Source organism: Leucopleurus acutus (assembly GCF_964270905.1).
Source record: "Leucopleurus acutus genome assembly, chromosome: 18".
In the NCBI taxonomy this organism is placed as follows: Eukaryota; Metazoa; Chordata; class Mammalia; order Artiodactyla; family Delphinidae; genus Leucopleurus; species Leucopleurus acutus.
The window spans coordinates 16533746-16550042 of record NC_139160.1 but is presented as its reverse complement, the minus strand read 5'-3'; positions in this window follow the sequence as shown (position 1 = coordinate 16550042).

Here is a 16297-nt window from a genome sequence, read left to right as displayed (position 1 = left end):
TTACGTCACTTTATAACTTTGCATGTCTGAGCAGAACCCTTGACAAGCAGACTCAAAATCTTGAAGTGTAACGTTTTCATAGATAGAAAACCATTTTAAAGAAACCTCGTTTTGAAATGCTTTCACGAGATGCCACAAGAGGCGCCATCAGCATGTTTTGAGGATGATGGTGAGACAAAAGTACAGGATAAACTTTGACTGTTTACATTTTTATTTACTGGAAACCTGTCTGCAGGGACCTCCACATTCCCCCAGGATGAGGGCTCTTTTTGACAAGTGGCCTTTGGGAGCTTAGCCAGCGTGCAGACAAACTCTTGGGGTACTTTGTCATCGTACTCCACCGTCTCCACTCAAGTTCACAGCCACAGGCATCGCCTGGGAAAATTGGGGAAATTGAGGGGAACGGATACTGGGCTTCATTTTCATTACGTGTTGGGAACCAGCTCAAGTAGTTTCTTAGGAAGTAAACTCAGAACTTCAACCGTTTGGGAAGGTGGCCTGTCAGTAATGTGCTTCCCTGAGAGACCTGGAGACGGATGGTGGTGATGGTTGCGCAACGATGTGAATGTGCGCAACGCCACTGAACTGTGCATTGACAACTCGTGAAGATGGTAAATGTTGCTATGTGTATTTGACCGCAACTAAAATTTTTTAATTAAATTTTAAAAAATGTGTTTCCTTTAACACATTTCTCCGTCCTGGCCACAAAGCATATATCAGCTCAAATTTGGCATAAATTCTGTGCAAATTGCATACACTTTTAGCAGTGCTACAAATATCTTCTAAAAGGACTGTCTATGTAATGGAAGCTCTGGTCCTCCAGAAAGCTGCCTTGGCCATCCTAGCCGATGAAATGGACTGACCCAGATGAGCCCGTTGATGGCCTAGCGATCACTCCTTGTGCCACCAGAAAGATGCGCACAGTAAGCCCCGTGACAGTAATCATCCTTCCATCCCAGTGTCTGGCCCAGAATGTAAACCAAAACTCAATTATTGCTTGCTGAAGAGAACTGAATTCTTTGGTTTTGTGTAGACCTTACCTATACGTATACTCCTGGAATCAAGAAATTACCAACATCTTCTGAGATGTTAGCCATCAGACATAATTCCGGCCAAATACCAAAAAGGCCACAAAAGGGGCCACAGGAAGTCCAGAGCTGTAGAATCCTCAGCTTTTCAGAAACTCTCCACTCTGAACAGTGCCCAAAGTGTCAAGCATGGCCGTAGAGAGAGTAATGCCATAGACCCACCCCCCAAAAGGTGTTCACATCCTAATCGCCAGAACTTGTGACTATGTTACCCTACCTGGCAAAGAGGAATTAAGGCTGCAGATGGCATTAAAATTGCTGTGGGCCACCGCCCCTGCCTTCCATGGGCTTTTAGGCTAGGGCAGGATTTTCCAAACTGGTGCATGATGTGATTTTAGGTGGTACATAGATATCTTTTATTTTAAATAGATGCATATTCACTTTAATGTATGTTTAAAAATATATATCTAGGGCTTCCCTGGTGGTGCAGTGGTTGAGAGTCCACCTGCCGATGCAGGGGACACGGGTTCGTGCCCCGGTCCGGGAGGATCCCACGTGCCATGGACTGGCTGGGCCCGTGAGCCATGGCCGCTGAGCCTGCGCGTCCGGAGCCTGTGCTCCACAGCGGGAGAGACCACAACAGTGAGAGGCCCGCGTACTGCAAAAATAAAAAAATTTTTATATATATATATATATAGAGAGAGAGCACATCAAATCTTCATTTCTTAAATATTTCTTAGGCTGAGGCTCAGTTTGAAAAAAAGAAAATCACATAATCATAAAGAAATATAAACTAAATATAAATTAAATATTTAAAATGTAAACAAATAATGCAGGAACTACACAGATGAGACAAAAAATCTGGAGATTACAAATGACTGCGTTTTGGAAACTGCTTAAGTGTTTTACAGACAAATATGTGTTTAATATGATTTAAACTTTAAGAAGACCATGGCTTGGGCTAAGACAAGCTAAATCCACAGTACAAGGGAAATAGCAGGTGTGAGGGGGGCTCCTAACTCAGATCAGGGGATTCAGCAAAGGCTTTTTAGAAAAATTCATGAAATGAATTGTATTCCTCTTAATTTTTCAGCCCAGGTATATTTGCTTGGACTCTTCAGGTACGAGTGGTGGACACCCACCATGGAGAAAGAGGGGTCATTTGTAGATGAGATGCTTGATGGACCACGGTGGTCTCAGGTCTCAGAGTGACAAGCCTTTCTTCCTTTCTGCCCCTGTATCTTTCTTTCCCTGTCCCTCTCGCTGCACACTTCCTGTCTCAGAGATTTTCCAAGACAACGTGGAAAGTAGCTGCCTACACGCTTCAGCTCCTCTCTCTTCCATTCAAAAGACCAGCTAGACTGTGGTGCTGTTTACACAATGTCCATAGTCACCATGTGGCTCCAGGAGGGGGCAATTCCCAGAATCAGGCTGGGAATAGAGATGGAGATCCAGACAGACAACCTGGTGTCACAAACTGGGAAAATCTTCCTTCCATCAGCTTCCAGACTCCTTTGTGTCTGACCTGAACGTAGGAACCACCTTCAGGTCTAGAACAACATTTTCTCTTAGGTCACTTTGAGGATAATGGTGGCATGATCAGAGAGCTGATGTGACAGAGGACCTCAACCCCACCACCTGACGGTGAGCCAGGAGTTCTCCTGCCAGATGTTTAGGGTGTCTTGCTGTTTATCCTATAGGAGGGGAGATAGAGATCAAACATGGTTTAGCTTAGACCTGAACATTTTGCTTTATATCTCAGAGAATCACAGGATTTGGCCCTCCCGCCTTTGAGAGATTTTTGTCATTCAGTGGCAAAATTGTCAGCACATTTATAGCTCTTACTATGTTCTAAGTGCTCTACGTAGACTAACTCAGAACAACCCTGTATATAGAGCTGCCGTTATTATCCCCATTTCTGCAGATGAGGAAGTTAGGCACAGAGAGGTCAAGGAACTCGCCCAAGGTTACAGAGCTAGGAAATGCAGAACTGGGACTTGAAAGCCAATCACTCTGTCTGCAGAGCTTAAGCTCCTTAACCAAAAAGCCAGACAGACCGGGGTTAAAATCTTACTTCACTACTTACTGTTATAAGGTTCCTCTAAATTACGAATTCAGCTGTGAAATGGAACAAAAAATATTTACCTTACAAGGTGGTTGGAAAAACTAGAGAAAAAAAAATATGTATCTGTACTTAGTTCAAATTAGGTACTTAATCAAAGGTAGTTATCCCCGGTGTTTGAGAACAAGAGTGAACCTGAAAGGCATTCAGCTCCCCTGTACATCTGGTGATAGGGTGTGTTCCCATTTTCCACGATGACGTCACCTCCCTGGGCCAGCTCCCATTTGGGCCGGTTCACTCTGCTGTGAAGGAATAATCAATCTGTTACCTGGTACCATAGGTGGGCGAGTGCCGTTTACTGCTTCCTGCTTACTGAAAGCACGCGTGGCGCCTTCTATACGATTAAGATTTCCGTTCTCCCTAACTAAGGTGGAGCACACGTACAGTACAGGGCGCCATTGTAGGCATACCGCTTGAATGTTACACGTGCAAATGCCCAGATCCGGGCAGAGAACATTTCCAGCACTCCGAAGACTCCCACTGCTCCTTCCCTATCAATTCGCACCGTCCCGCCCCCCTCCCGAGGTAGCCACCGGTCTGACTTCTACTGTCTTAGGTTAGTTTTTTGCCTGTTCTTGAACTTCGTAGAAATGGGGTTTCTGGGTTTTCAGTGCCAGCATTTTCATTGCGTTCTCCAGGCAGGTGAATGAGCAACCCACGGGCATTTTTTAAATGTTGAATGAATAAAGCAGGCTTAGCAGAGGCCCGAGTGTATCATATACTAATAAATGTTCACTAAAATTCAGAGGTAGGCAGTTAAATATTGACACCTGTATTATGCCTCTCACAGAGACCTTGCCAAGGATTTGTAAGTGGCAAGGACAAGGAAAGAGGAAGGAATTTAAGAAATTTCATGTCATTACTTTTACTGATATTACTAAGAATAATAGTTAAGGGAAAAACCTAGCCTTTTCCACATTGATAATACCCCAGTCCTTATACAATGAACTTGGTATATACATTGCTTCAATGAATGGTATTATCCGCATTTTGCAGATGGGAGAACAGAAATTCAGAAAGTTATGTAAATTTCTCAAGGTCCCACAGTAAGGGCAAGGGTCAGGATTTGAACCCATCTCTGTCAGATTCCAGAACCTGTGTTCTCAGCCACTAGGCTATGCACAGATGAGAGGCAGGTGGCATCCTGAAAAGAACGTCAGCTTTGGCAATGGACAGAGGTGGGTTCAAATCCTGCCTCTGCCTCTCACAGTTGGCTAACCAAGTAAATGACTCTAAAACCCTCAAGCAAGAAAAGAGTAGGGAGGGGTGACAATACTTACCTTGCTGGCTTGTTAAAACATAAATAATAACATCTGTAAAGCGCCTCTCTCACAGAAGGCACTCAGCAAACGTGGCTGTTAAGACTATTCACCATCGTGCTCACCAGAGGCAAGACACCCTCCATGACGCACATGGCTGCACCTGGCAGCACGGTCAGCCCCGCCAAAGAAGCACCTGCTGGCCACGGTGAGCCTGCATCCTCTGTCTGTCACCTTGCACTTTGTAAGCCTTCCAGCAGGGTCTGTCTTGGCCTGAAGTTCCCATACGACACTTTGCAGGCATGGCAGCAACTGAGCACACAAGCCAACAGATGTATCTGAAGAGCTCGAAGTAACCCGTCAATTCAATGAAACAACCGTTATTGATTTCTGGGTTCTTTTCCTCCCCACTGGTTGTTTAACTGAATTGATGGGTGTTGGGTGGAATTGATGGCACCAGCCAGTCCTTTTAGTGTGCTAGAGACAAAATGACAGTGTTTCCCAGAAAATGAATGCATCTCCTCATTAAAGAGAATGTTCAAGCAAATGATTTTTTTCCTGTGACAGTGGCTCTCCTCTGTGGCTCCTTCTGCAGAGGGAATTAGGAAGCATTTAAGGGGACCCTCGCTGCATGTCAATATGCTGATAAGCTGGCTCCCTTTCCATTTCCTGACTATTCCCAGGGACTGATTAGATGCCAGAATGAATCCACCAATCTCTCTCTCCCCACACAGACTTTTGCCAGTTCTGAGTCACTGAAACCCTTGTGTTTTATATATCCCACCCCACCCTTAGCCCTGAATCATACACATAAAAGCTGATTTTCAGCATTAAATGAAAAATACAGGCTCTTTTGCAAGTCAACAGTGTGCCAACTCTTGGCGGTGATGAATCACACACCTATAATTGATATTTTCTTCCCCAGAGGTTGCTCTCTGTGGGTTTCAGACAGCACCACGCTTGTTTTCACTGACAGCGATGAAAAAAACAGATGTCAGAACGAGGATTGGGAGGGCGATGGGTGGGCTTAGGGGGTGTAGAATGACGAGAAGCGAAAGGGAGCCAAGTCCACAGAATTCTGAAACTTTTCTTTGAGTCGCTGAGCTCTTAAGTTTCCTCCAGTCACAGGGAGGGACCAGCTAGGTGACCCCCTTTCAAGACATAGATTATAGTTGAATTTTTTATTGACTTTTCCAAAAAATCAATTTCTCTCTCTCTCTGAGTCTTTGCTGCTGCCATTAATCCCATTGTGGTGCCCAGATCTCAGGGTTCTTGTAATTAGCAGCACAACTGAAATTCTCACATACAATAAAAGAAAAAAAGACCCTTAGGACCCCGGGGTCTCGCTCACCATACAGCTCCGTAAGTCAGCTTGGAATATGCAGTGTATATTTTGCATTTTTATGGATTTTATACAGCATGGATGTCTGATTCCTGGAAATTCATATGTAATACAGTGTGACATGAAGACTGGCTTGACACAATGCCAATTTTTAAGAATTTGATTTGCTCCTCCCGGATTGACGTACTTTATGATGCACAAAAGATAAGGCAGGAAATGAGCCCCCCTCATTGAAAACTAACGAGGAATCGTGAATTCGAATAGGAGGCACTGGAAAGCAGGTGATTTCTCAGTGGTATTAGAAGAACATCTCTTAAAATGGCAGGTGTAGAATGAGTGGGAATACCCATAAGTGATTTTAAAAAAAAAAAAAACCTCTTAAAAAACTAGAAATAGAGAGTAAATTCCTTAACCTGATTTTTAAAAGTATCTACTAAAATCCCACAAAGAATGATAGTCGTACTGGTAATCACCAATGGCACTCTCTCTGAAATAAGGCACAGGGCAGGGAAGGCTGTGGGCAACACTTCTAGTCAACATTGTGTTGAAGACCCTGCCAGCATAGTAAGAAAAAGAGAAGAAAGTCTGCAAGGATTGGGAACAAAGAAACAAACCGGCAGTTTTCACAGTTGATATGATTGTCCAGAAAGAAAATTCAAGAAATAACTTATAAATAAGTGGACTTAATAAGCAAGTTCCACACTGCTATTCAATATCAAAATCAATATGCCAATATCAGTTAGTATCCTATATCCAATTCATTTAGCCAACAGACACTTAATTGAGCACTTACTACGTGGCCCAGTTCCATGAATAAAACAGGCAAAGAGCCCCGCCTTCTTGAGCTCACCTGCCAGAGCCACTTAAACAATGTAATAGAAATGAAGTGAGTGGGAACAGGAAGACTAGATGGTCAACAAAGCTAGTGGGGGAGCCTCATAGCCATCAGAGTTCTTCTGATTCTTGGCGGTTCCAACACTGTGTTATTTATGAACATGTGCATCTGCTCTTGGATCATCAAAGACCAAGTGGAGTAGACAGAACTCAAACCAACACAACAAGAGCTAAGTGTGGCCTTTGTCTAGCAGATAAACTATTTAAAAAAAAATCACACCCCTAAAACTTAATATGGTCTCAATAGTATCGACTATTCAGCAATCCATATTTAAATTTCCCTAAGTGTTCTAATAAAAGTTCTTTATAGCTGCTTTTAAAAACCTAGGATCCCATTAATGCTCACACAGTCATTTGTTTGTCATATTGTCTTAGTCTCCTTTAATCTAGAACAATCCTCCCACCTGTCCTCCCACCTGTATCACAGACGGTGACTCCCATCAGTCAGCCCACTCGTTCAGCTACACTTTCTGGGTTCTAGTAACCACTCCTGCTTCTAGCCCCTCAGGATCCCCACTGTTTCTAATTCCAGAATACTGGATTATTGATTGTTGATGTTCCTAAACTGCTCACATCTTCATAAAATGTCCCATTAGTAAATGCTCCTCAAATTACCAAGATTTTTCCTGCCTGAACACTGAACAAGGAGAGAGTACAGATAGAGAAGAGACCCAAGCACTGGGACCTGGGACGGTCAACTCAGTAGGTTGGGAAGAAGAAAAGAAACAAGCAAAGACCAAGAAGGAGAACCAGTGAGTGAGGTGGGAGGAAACTCTAGAAACTGCAGGCATCCTGGACACCCAGTGAAGAAAGCGTTTTAAGAAGAATGACCAACTGCGCTGATGGTGTGGATAAGTCAGGTGAGGCGAGGACTGACTGAGAATGTGCCTTGGTTTAGCAACATGGCGGTCATTGATCGCCTTGGCAAGAGCGAGTTCACTGGAATGCAGATGGAACGCGTCCATGTAGAGTGGTCGCAGATAGGAAATGAGATGAGCAGAGGCTGCTCATCTCTTCCCGATGGTGATAGGTAATCATGGTTTCTGAAAAATCAGACACAAGACTACACTTAAGCCATGTTTTTAATCAGCACAGCGCTATGCAAATGTAGAGACTCCCAAATAACAATGACTAAGAGTAGGTCACCATTAAACAAGCTAAGAGCTATACTCAGGGCCGGGTTTTTACATATGTATTGTCTTATTTCATCTTCATTATAATCCCATGAGACAGAATTATTATTCCCATTTAATTGATTCACCCAAAAGGTATTTATTGAAAACATACAGTGGACCAAGTACTATTCTAACCAATGGGGATATATCAGTAATCAAAAGAGAAAAACATGTCTGCTTTAATAGAACTCACATTCTGGTGTAGAATTCAAATGGGGGGTTGTGACATAGAGAAGTTACTTCATTTTCCCAGGTTTAGAAAGCCAGGAAGTAGAGGAGCTGGAGTTTTTTTTTTTTTTTTTTAATTATTCTTTCCAGCACATATTTTGACTTCAAAATAGCAAACAATTCATTTACAATTTAAAAGGTTGTTTAAAAAAACAAGCATCACTTTAAACTTTCTACATGATAGGCCACAGCAAGTCTCAATTCTATGTTCAAATATGAAACTTCAATTGTCCAATATTTGTCAAGGTCTAAGATAAAAAACTGAAATATCAAGTAATTCTCTCCAAGAAACCCACTGGTAGTTTGCTGCATTTGAACTCCAATGGTAGTGCAAACACACACACACACACACACACTCAAACATACACACTCTCTCTCTCTTACACTGCTTTCATATACACCTCTCTGGAAGGGTCGGGGAAACACATACCTCAGCATTAAGTGTATCTGGACAAGTCAGAGGAAGGAGTGGATTTCTAGAAGAATGTATACAAAACCACCTTCTAAAGTTGAAAGCCCTGTTTAGATATTTGTCTAGTGGCAACAGTTATAAAACCTGTGACTCTAGGATTCCCCAAATCTCTCCTTGAAACAGAGCCTAAGGAATGACCCACTGAAGACCTGTACCTTCCCGTCCAGCAAGAGCAGGGGGCCCTGCTTGCTGGACAGGATGGAGGAATAAATAGGCTTGCCCGTGGGGATTGCAAGTCTCTTTGTGACACAAAATGACAGGAAAGTGACAAATGGCCTTTAAATTTTATCTTCACAATTAGAAAAGTCTCAATGCTCCATTTATTTATTTTTAATCTTCTGGGTGGATGTCTCTTTTATATATGCATACATGCTTGATTGGGTCTCAACTAATCAATTCTAGGGGTTCCTGATTCCACCTAGGTATGTTGGATGAAAACATACTTTTCCTAACTTGATTACTAGGCTTTGGATGTACTGTACATCCTCTTGCTTTATGGCTTTTATGTTTTATCTCTGTGAGCTCTGTGTGCTCACAGAGAAGCTTTCAAAATCACTTATCTTAGGCTCTGCAGCTGCTGCCTCTCAGTATGTGTGTCCAGCCAGAAGATGAAATTCCTATGAACAAATCAAATGTGGGTTCTAAACTTGCGGCTGGCTGTACTATACAGCATTCCTGATAGAATTTCCAGAGTTTTGTGTTTTCTAGAACGAAGAAAAAAGGACCCTTCATTGCTGACCACCTACTATGTACCAGATGCTCTAACAAATACCTTATAAACATTAATCACCATTTGTTATCTCTGTTTCATAAACAGGAAAACACATCTGTGGGAGGTCCAGTTAGTAAGAGGCAAAGATAAGATGTGTTTAGATTATCAGTTACTTAGATCAGATGAGCAGTTTCTCAATGACTGGTAAAGTTTTATATGCCAGAGATTGCTAGTTATCCCCCAGTAACTATTCTCCTTTCTGTCTCAATTTTAGCTGAACAAATAATTTCCCAAAATCAAGGTTACATTTCCCAGCCTTCCTTACAACACAGTGTAGTCAAATTTCTGATGAATGGGAAGTAAGTGGAAGTGGTGTGAGCTTCTTCTAGGTTGCTCCATTAAAATAAAAGGGCTTTCCATTGGTCTATAGCTCTATCTTTTTTCCAGTACCATTACTGTTTGGATTACTGTCACTTTATAGTATATTTTAAAATCAGGAAGTGTGATGCCTCCAGCTTTGTTCTTCTTTCTTAGGATTGATTTGGCTCTTTGTGGTCTTTTGTGGTTCCATATGAATTGTAGGATTTTTTTTTTCTGTTTCTGTAAAAAAAAGTAAAAAGGCTTTGGAATTTTTGTAGGGATTGCATTGAATCTGTAGATAGCTTTGGATAGTATGAACATTTTCACAATACTAAGTCCTCCAATCCATGACCACAAGATGGCTTTCCGTTTGTTGTTCTCGTTTAATTTTTTTCATCAGTGTTTAGTATATAAATTTTTACCTGCTTAGTTAAGTTTATTCCCATGGAACAAATATAGAGCCCAGAAATAAACCCACATGTATATGGTCAACTAATTTTCAACAAGAGAACCAAGAAGGCACAATGGGGAAAGGACAGTCTCTTCAATAAATGGTGTTGGGGCTTCCCTGGTGGCGCAGTGTTTGAGAGTCCTCCTGCCGATGCAGGGGACACGGGTTCGTGCCCCGGTCCAGGAAGATCCCACATACCGCGGAGCAAAAAGGCCTGTGAGCCATGGCCGCTGAGCCTGCGCGTCCGGAGCCTGTGCTCCGCAACGGGAGAGGCCACAACAGTGAGAGGTCTGCGTACCGCAAAAAAAATTAAAAACTTAAAAAATAAATGGTGTTGGACAAACCGGATATCCATATGCAACAAAATGAAATTGGACCCATATCTTATTCTATACACAAAAATCAACTTAAAATTGTTTAAAGACTTAAATGTGAGACCTGAAACTGTGAAACTCCTACAAGAAAATTCGGGAAGAAAGTTCCATGACATTGGTCTTGGCAATTATTTCATGGATATGACACCAAAAGTACAGGCAACAAAAACAAAAATAAATAAGTGGGACTCCGTCGGACTAAACAGCTTTAGCACAGCAAAGGAAACAATCAACAGAGTAAAAAGGCAACCTATAGAATGGGAGAAAATATTTGCATATCATATAGTAAAAAGGCAACCTACAGAATGGGAGAAAATATATGCAAATCATATTTGGAGTTAATATCCAAAATACATAAAGAATTTATACAACTCACTAGCAAAACAAAAACAAGCAATCCAATTTAAGAATTATTCCCATCACTAATCCATATCTCTTTGTGCTCTTATCCTGAATTTTGACCAGGCTCTATCCTCTAGCACCCTCAGAATTCTAGAAATCCCACAGAGTGACAGTCACTGGCCGTGATGTCTTACCTTCCAAGTGATAAGCTGAGCAACAGTGATTTCCTTCAGTTCACTACTTGCTCCCTTGCTGAAAGCGAACAATGACAGAGTGGCCACAGGGATTGAAGCTCCTTCAGCGCTCCTAGAAAGAGACAAAACAGTTAGGAAAATGTTCCCTCTCATCTAAGGGATCCATTTTACTCTCTCTTTGTTCTGACCACTTCTTTGTGGTGTAATCAGACTCCCCCAAGTTATCCTCAGATAGAAATGTGTACCTTTGGGGGGAAAGTCAGGCTTCTGTTGCAGGCTTTGATTTACTGAGTTCCCACACCTGGCCAAGCAGCAACATACCATAGATCCAACCTAAGGGCCACCTACACGTTCATTAAAATACAATGGACCCACGTCAGGAATAACATAATAAGACACACATCAACATCCTGAAATCACAAGCTACGTGTTGTGTCTGAAGGCGAGTTGCCTTCTCCATTTCTCCTCCAAAAGTTCCCTTCACAAGCTGTGAAATTCAGCGCCTAGAATTGAATTCCCATGCCTTGAATGATGCTGGACTTTCAAAATTCCTTGCACTCTCTGACTCCACAAGGCCAGCCATCTGTCTTGGCTGATAAATTCTGTGTTCACAAGGGATACATTAAGTTCAAGGCATTCCATTTCCAGGGACATATGCTACATTCATTCTTTCTCTTTTGTATAAATTCTCCTAGATAAATAAAGTTGACATTTAATTCCAGCTCTATTTGGAAGGTCAGGAAACTCTGAGCTCACTTCTTCTCTTCATACCCAAGAAGGTCCTGGGCCCCAGAAGTCAGTGTGGCTTGATGGGAAAGATGGGTCTTGAAGCTCACACATCTGGGGTTGAATCCTTCTCCCAATTACCTGTGTGACTTTGGGCAAATTATTAATCCCTGCTGAGCCTTTGTTTCACCATCTGTAAAATGGGGATGCTGGTAATACTACTTCGCAAATTAGTAACAATGTGCGTATAGTATCTCATATTTTATATTAATTCAGTAGAGGCGAGTATCATTTATCCTGACAGAATACAGAAATGGTTAAAAACGTGAGCTTTTGTATCACACAGACCTGGCTTAGTATTCACATCCGTACGAAGATTTGGGAAAACATGTTTATCTTCCTAAATTTGTTTCTGTGTCTAGAAAGTATTAGTGAAAATGAAGGTACTTCTTGTTGAGAGGATTAAGGGTGATTTTTGCAAAGCATTCAGCACTTGGAATGTGCTTGATAAATGGTAACTGCTATTGTCCTTGATGTTCCTATTTTTATAATTGGACACCTTCCCAAATACTGGCTTAGAATGGTCTTTCTTTTAGCAGAATTATCTACCAGGTCAGTTAGAGAGACAGCTCCATGCCTTGCAGCCCATGTTTCCATTTTGCCCACCCTGTAGCTGAGTCCTGGGTATGAGGACAAGAAAGGGTTTCCATTTCTTGATTTTTGTGGCCTCTGAAAAATGCCTTGGTTACCACACCCGATTTTCAAGGTGACTAAGAAAGCCATCAGCCATGATGCTTTCCTCCTCACAGGTGGGAAAGTGGCCCACGGAAACGCTGAGCCTGAGGTTATGGAGGCTTATAGGGCTGAAAGTCCAGAAAAAAATTCAACGCTATCTGCTTTTAAGGGAACAAGTGAAGATTATTATTGTTACTCAGGCTATGAGGTCTCTGCCACACAGTGCCTGCTACCTTCGAAGTTTCCCTTATTGATGTTCATTTTAAGCCCCAAGTAATGTTCAGATTGTTGTGTAAAACTCTAAATCGTCTTCCAAAAGAAGTTTATGCCAAGCCCATCTATCTGAGTCCTTGCTACTAAACGGCTCATCTCCTTGCTCAAAGGCAGTCCTTCAATCAGTTCCTCTGGCATTCTTACTAAAAGAAGAGGAGCTGATGGAGTTTGAATGCCCAGACCTAAGCAGGATGGGCAGAGGAAGAGTTATCCACAAAAACACATCCAATCAACTGGCTCTGATTAACGTGAAATATGGGAGATTCTGAAAGGCATCTTTCATGAAAAAGAGATTGGAAGAGACTACACTCAATTACATTTCCGTGACCACTCATGACAGAAACCAACCCTATATCCAGCTGAAATGAATATAAATAGGGAGAAACTGCCCTGAAAGGATTGAAAATTAAATTACTGCATGGAAAGCATGCACCTTGTATTGAAACAGAATTTTACGACTGTGCCAGATTTCTCCATTCATCAATACAATATGAAATGATATTTGCGATCGTGTCTCAAGAACCTTAAATGCTGGCATTTCTACGACTGGTATAAGAAAAAGATAAAAACGAAAACAAAACCACAAACAAACAGATGGCTCCCTGGCATGGCCATCTGTATGGTAATGAGGAATGAGGGGAATCTCCCAAAAGGTATCCAGGATTCAAGGATTAATGCCCCAGGGTTGATTGATATAATATACATATACACATAATAATCACATATACATGATGATTATATAATGTATACATATACATATTATTTAATATACATATACACATAATTATATATATATAATCACTATTGTACATGATAGCCATATACATATATGGATGGCTGTCCTGTGCAGTAGTGAGGCCAGGGCAGATTCCTCTTAGCACTGACATTCCTGGCAACCTAATCAATAATCAGTACTTTATTAAACAGTTGTGATTTTGTAGGCAGCATCTATTTCACTCTCCAAACTTGAATATCTACTAGAATACACTTAAAAGGCCAGTGCTGGACACATTTGTTATTAATTTAATACATGATACGTTGAGTTTATCTATCTACATTATATATATATATATACATATTCATCATCTATATGTATCCATCTTCTAAAATTGTCTTGTTTGAATTATTGTCCTTTGCTTGCTTTAACTGTCAGAAACTGAATGTGACATCTAGCAACTTCCACATCCAGCATCCCGTCCTTAGCCATCCCCATCCCACGCCCATCAGTCACAACACATCTACAGGTCTTCAGTATTCTTGATTAAGCTTCACAGCAAAAAATAAATCTGATCAAGTCATCCTGTAATGGCAGTTGCTAAAGAGGCTTACAATGAATTGACAGGAGAGTTTTGAGGAAAAAAATCATCACTCCATATATCTCTGAAGAATGCACAGGAAACATGTTTGAAAATTGAGCGTATTGTAGGCCGTATCGTAAATCACAGTAAATTCCTCAGTAAGTTCTGGTGGAATTGGGACCCAGTCCTATGGGGTAGTCAACTGATTACAGCATCCTTATATTGGATTTTCCTGGTTCACTCTATCAGTGCCACTCTCCTGCTCCCTGGAAACCATCCCGAATAAACCACAGGTGTTTTCTTTTGCACTTGTTGTCTCCATCCTGCTCAATTTGGATTCTACACTCAGCAGTCTCTCCTAAGAGCACAGATTTGTCCTGCAAGGGAGCTGTAGTTTGTTTTGAGAGTTCACAGATCCAATCCATGCTAGCACTCACCAATAAACTGAAGATTGGGAAATGTTCTTCAATTTTTTCTGTTCTCAGAACAGCCAACTGCACTTTCCTGTGAAAATGTGGGAGCAGTTTTGAGGTTTTTAGCTACCAGAACTCTCAGAAAACCCTCTGATTTCCTTCCATTACCGCCTGTTGTGGTTGCTGATCTCAAGCAGGTAAGGCTTCTGTACCTAATTCATGCCAACCAATTGCATTTGGGGGTTCATGTGAATACTTTCTCACCTGACTTTTACTGTAGATGTTGTCTGCTCATTTGGCTTTGTTCTCCTACTGGCATTCCATTCCATTCCACAGCCACACAGTGTGGAAAGGATATACTTAATAGATGATCTGCAGAACTGGTGATTGAAAAAGAATTGGCGATTGATCATCACTCTACAAGACATACTCAAATAAGTTGTAGATGAATTGAGACGAATGTTAAAATGTAAACATAGTGAGAAGAAAAAGTAGGTAGTTATGTATCCTATTTGTTAAGAGGAAATTGGTTTTCTAAGATTAAAACTCTAGAATACAAAGAAAAAACATTATAGACTCATCTATATAAATTTTCAAAACCTGGTAGAAAGGAATGACAAACAAATTAAACAATAAATAATAGGCAAGAAAAATACTGACCGTTAATATGGCAGGCAAATGATTAATAATTTTAATATATAAATACTATGGAATAAACCAATATGGATAACACTACAACCTGTATGGAAAAATGAGCATAAAGCATGGACATGTAATTTGTTGTAAAAGAAATACAAAGACTAATAAACACATGAATAATTGTTAAGCTCTCTAGTAAGCAAAAACTTGCAAATTAAAACAACAGTATAGTATCTTTTTCCCCAAAATTGCCAGTATTTAAAAACCAGGTAATGTCTTTTCCTAGCAATGATGCTGAAGAGCTGGCATTTGCAAGGACTGCTATCGAGAATTAAATTGGCACAATATTTCTGGAAGGCAATTTGTATTAAAGGGGGGTGGTAATCATTTAGCAATATGTAAGTGTATCAAATCAACATATTGCACACCTTAAACTTACACAACGTTATATGTCTATTATATTTCAATAACCTGTGGGTGGGGGAAAAAGAACACAGTACTACCCGGTAGTGTTGCCAAAAGGATTTAAACGTGTGTCTGATCAAGACTTTGGGTCCAACTACCAATTCACAGGACATACAAAAGACAGAGGAGCATGCCGACTTGAGTCAGTATCCAGTCTTTTCTACTTCTAGCATTCCCTTTCCTCCCTCCCTCCAGCACACAGATTAAACATGAGTCTGATCATGTTTACATACAATCCATAAAACTATAGGAGCCATAAAACTTCAGGAACCTTGTGTTTGGGGCTCCCTCAACAGTGAGACCACCCCCAAGTCTGCATTGATGCACTTGAACCTGCCAAGCATGCATTCCATGGGGAAAAGTGAAATGGGATGGGGAAGGGGGGAGTTAATGCTTTCTCTGGGTTTGACCTCTTGCTTATGCTGTCACAGCAAGTGATGAAAGGCTTCACTGTTACTTTCACTTTGGCTTGTTGCTTTAGTCACTCTAACACCTGACAGTTCAGCTCTCTACAGCTCAGCTGATCTCCTGACAAAACATACAATCATGATAATCATGCTTTAAAGATATTTGGGGTTAATTTTAGATCCAAGATCCCACATCATTATGAACTATTTCTGCACTTAATAATAAATGCTTTCATGCTTGTTAAATCTCCTAAGACCACCCACTGCAGCCAGATAACTTTATATTCTACTACAGATCATTGTAGCCTTGATAGCTTGTCTGAAGTCCACTAGCAAGAGATATAAATCTTCCTATATAAACATACGTGTTAATTTGAGACTCCTCTGT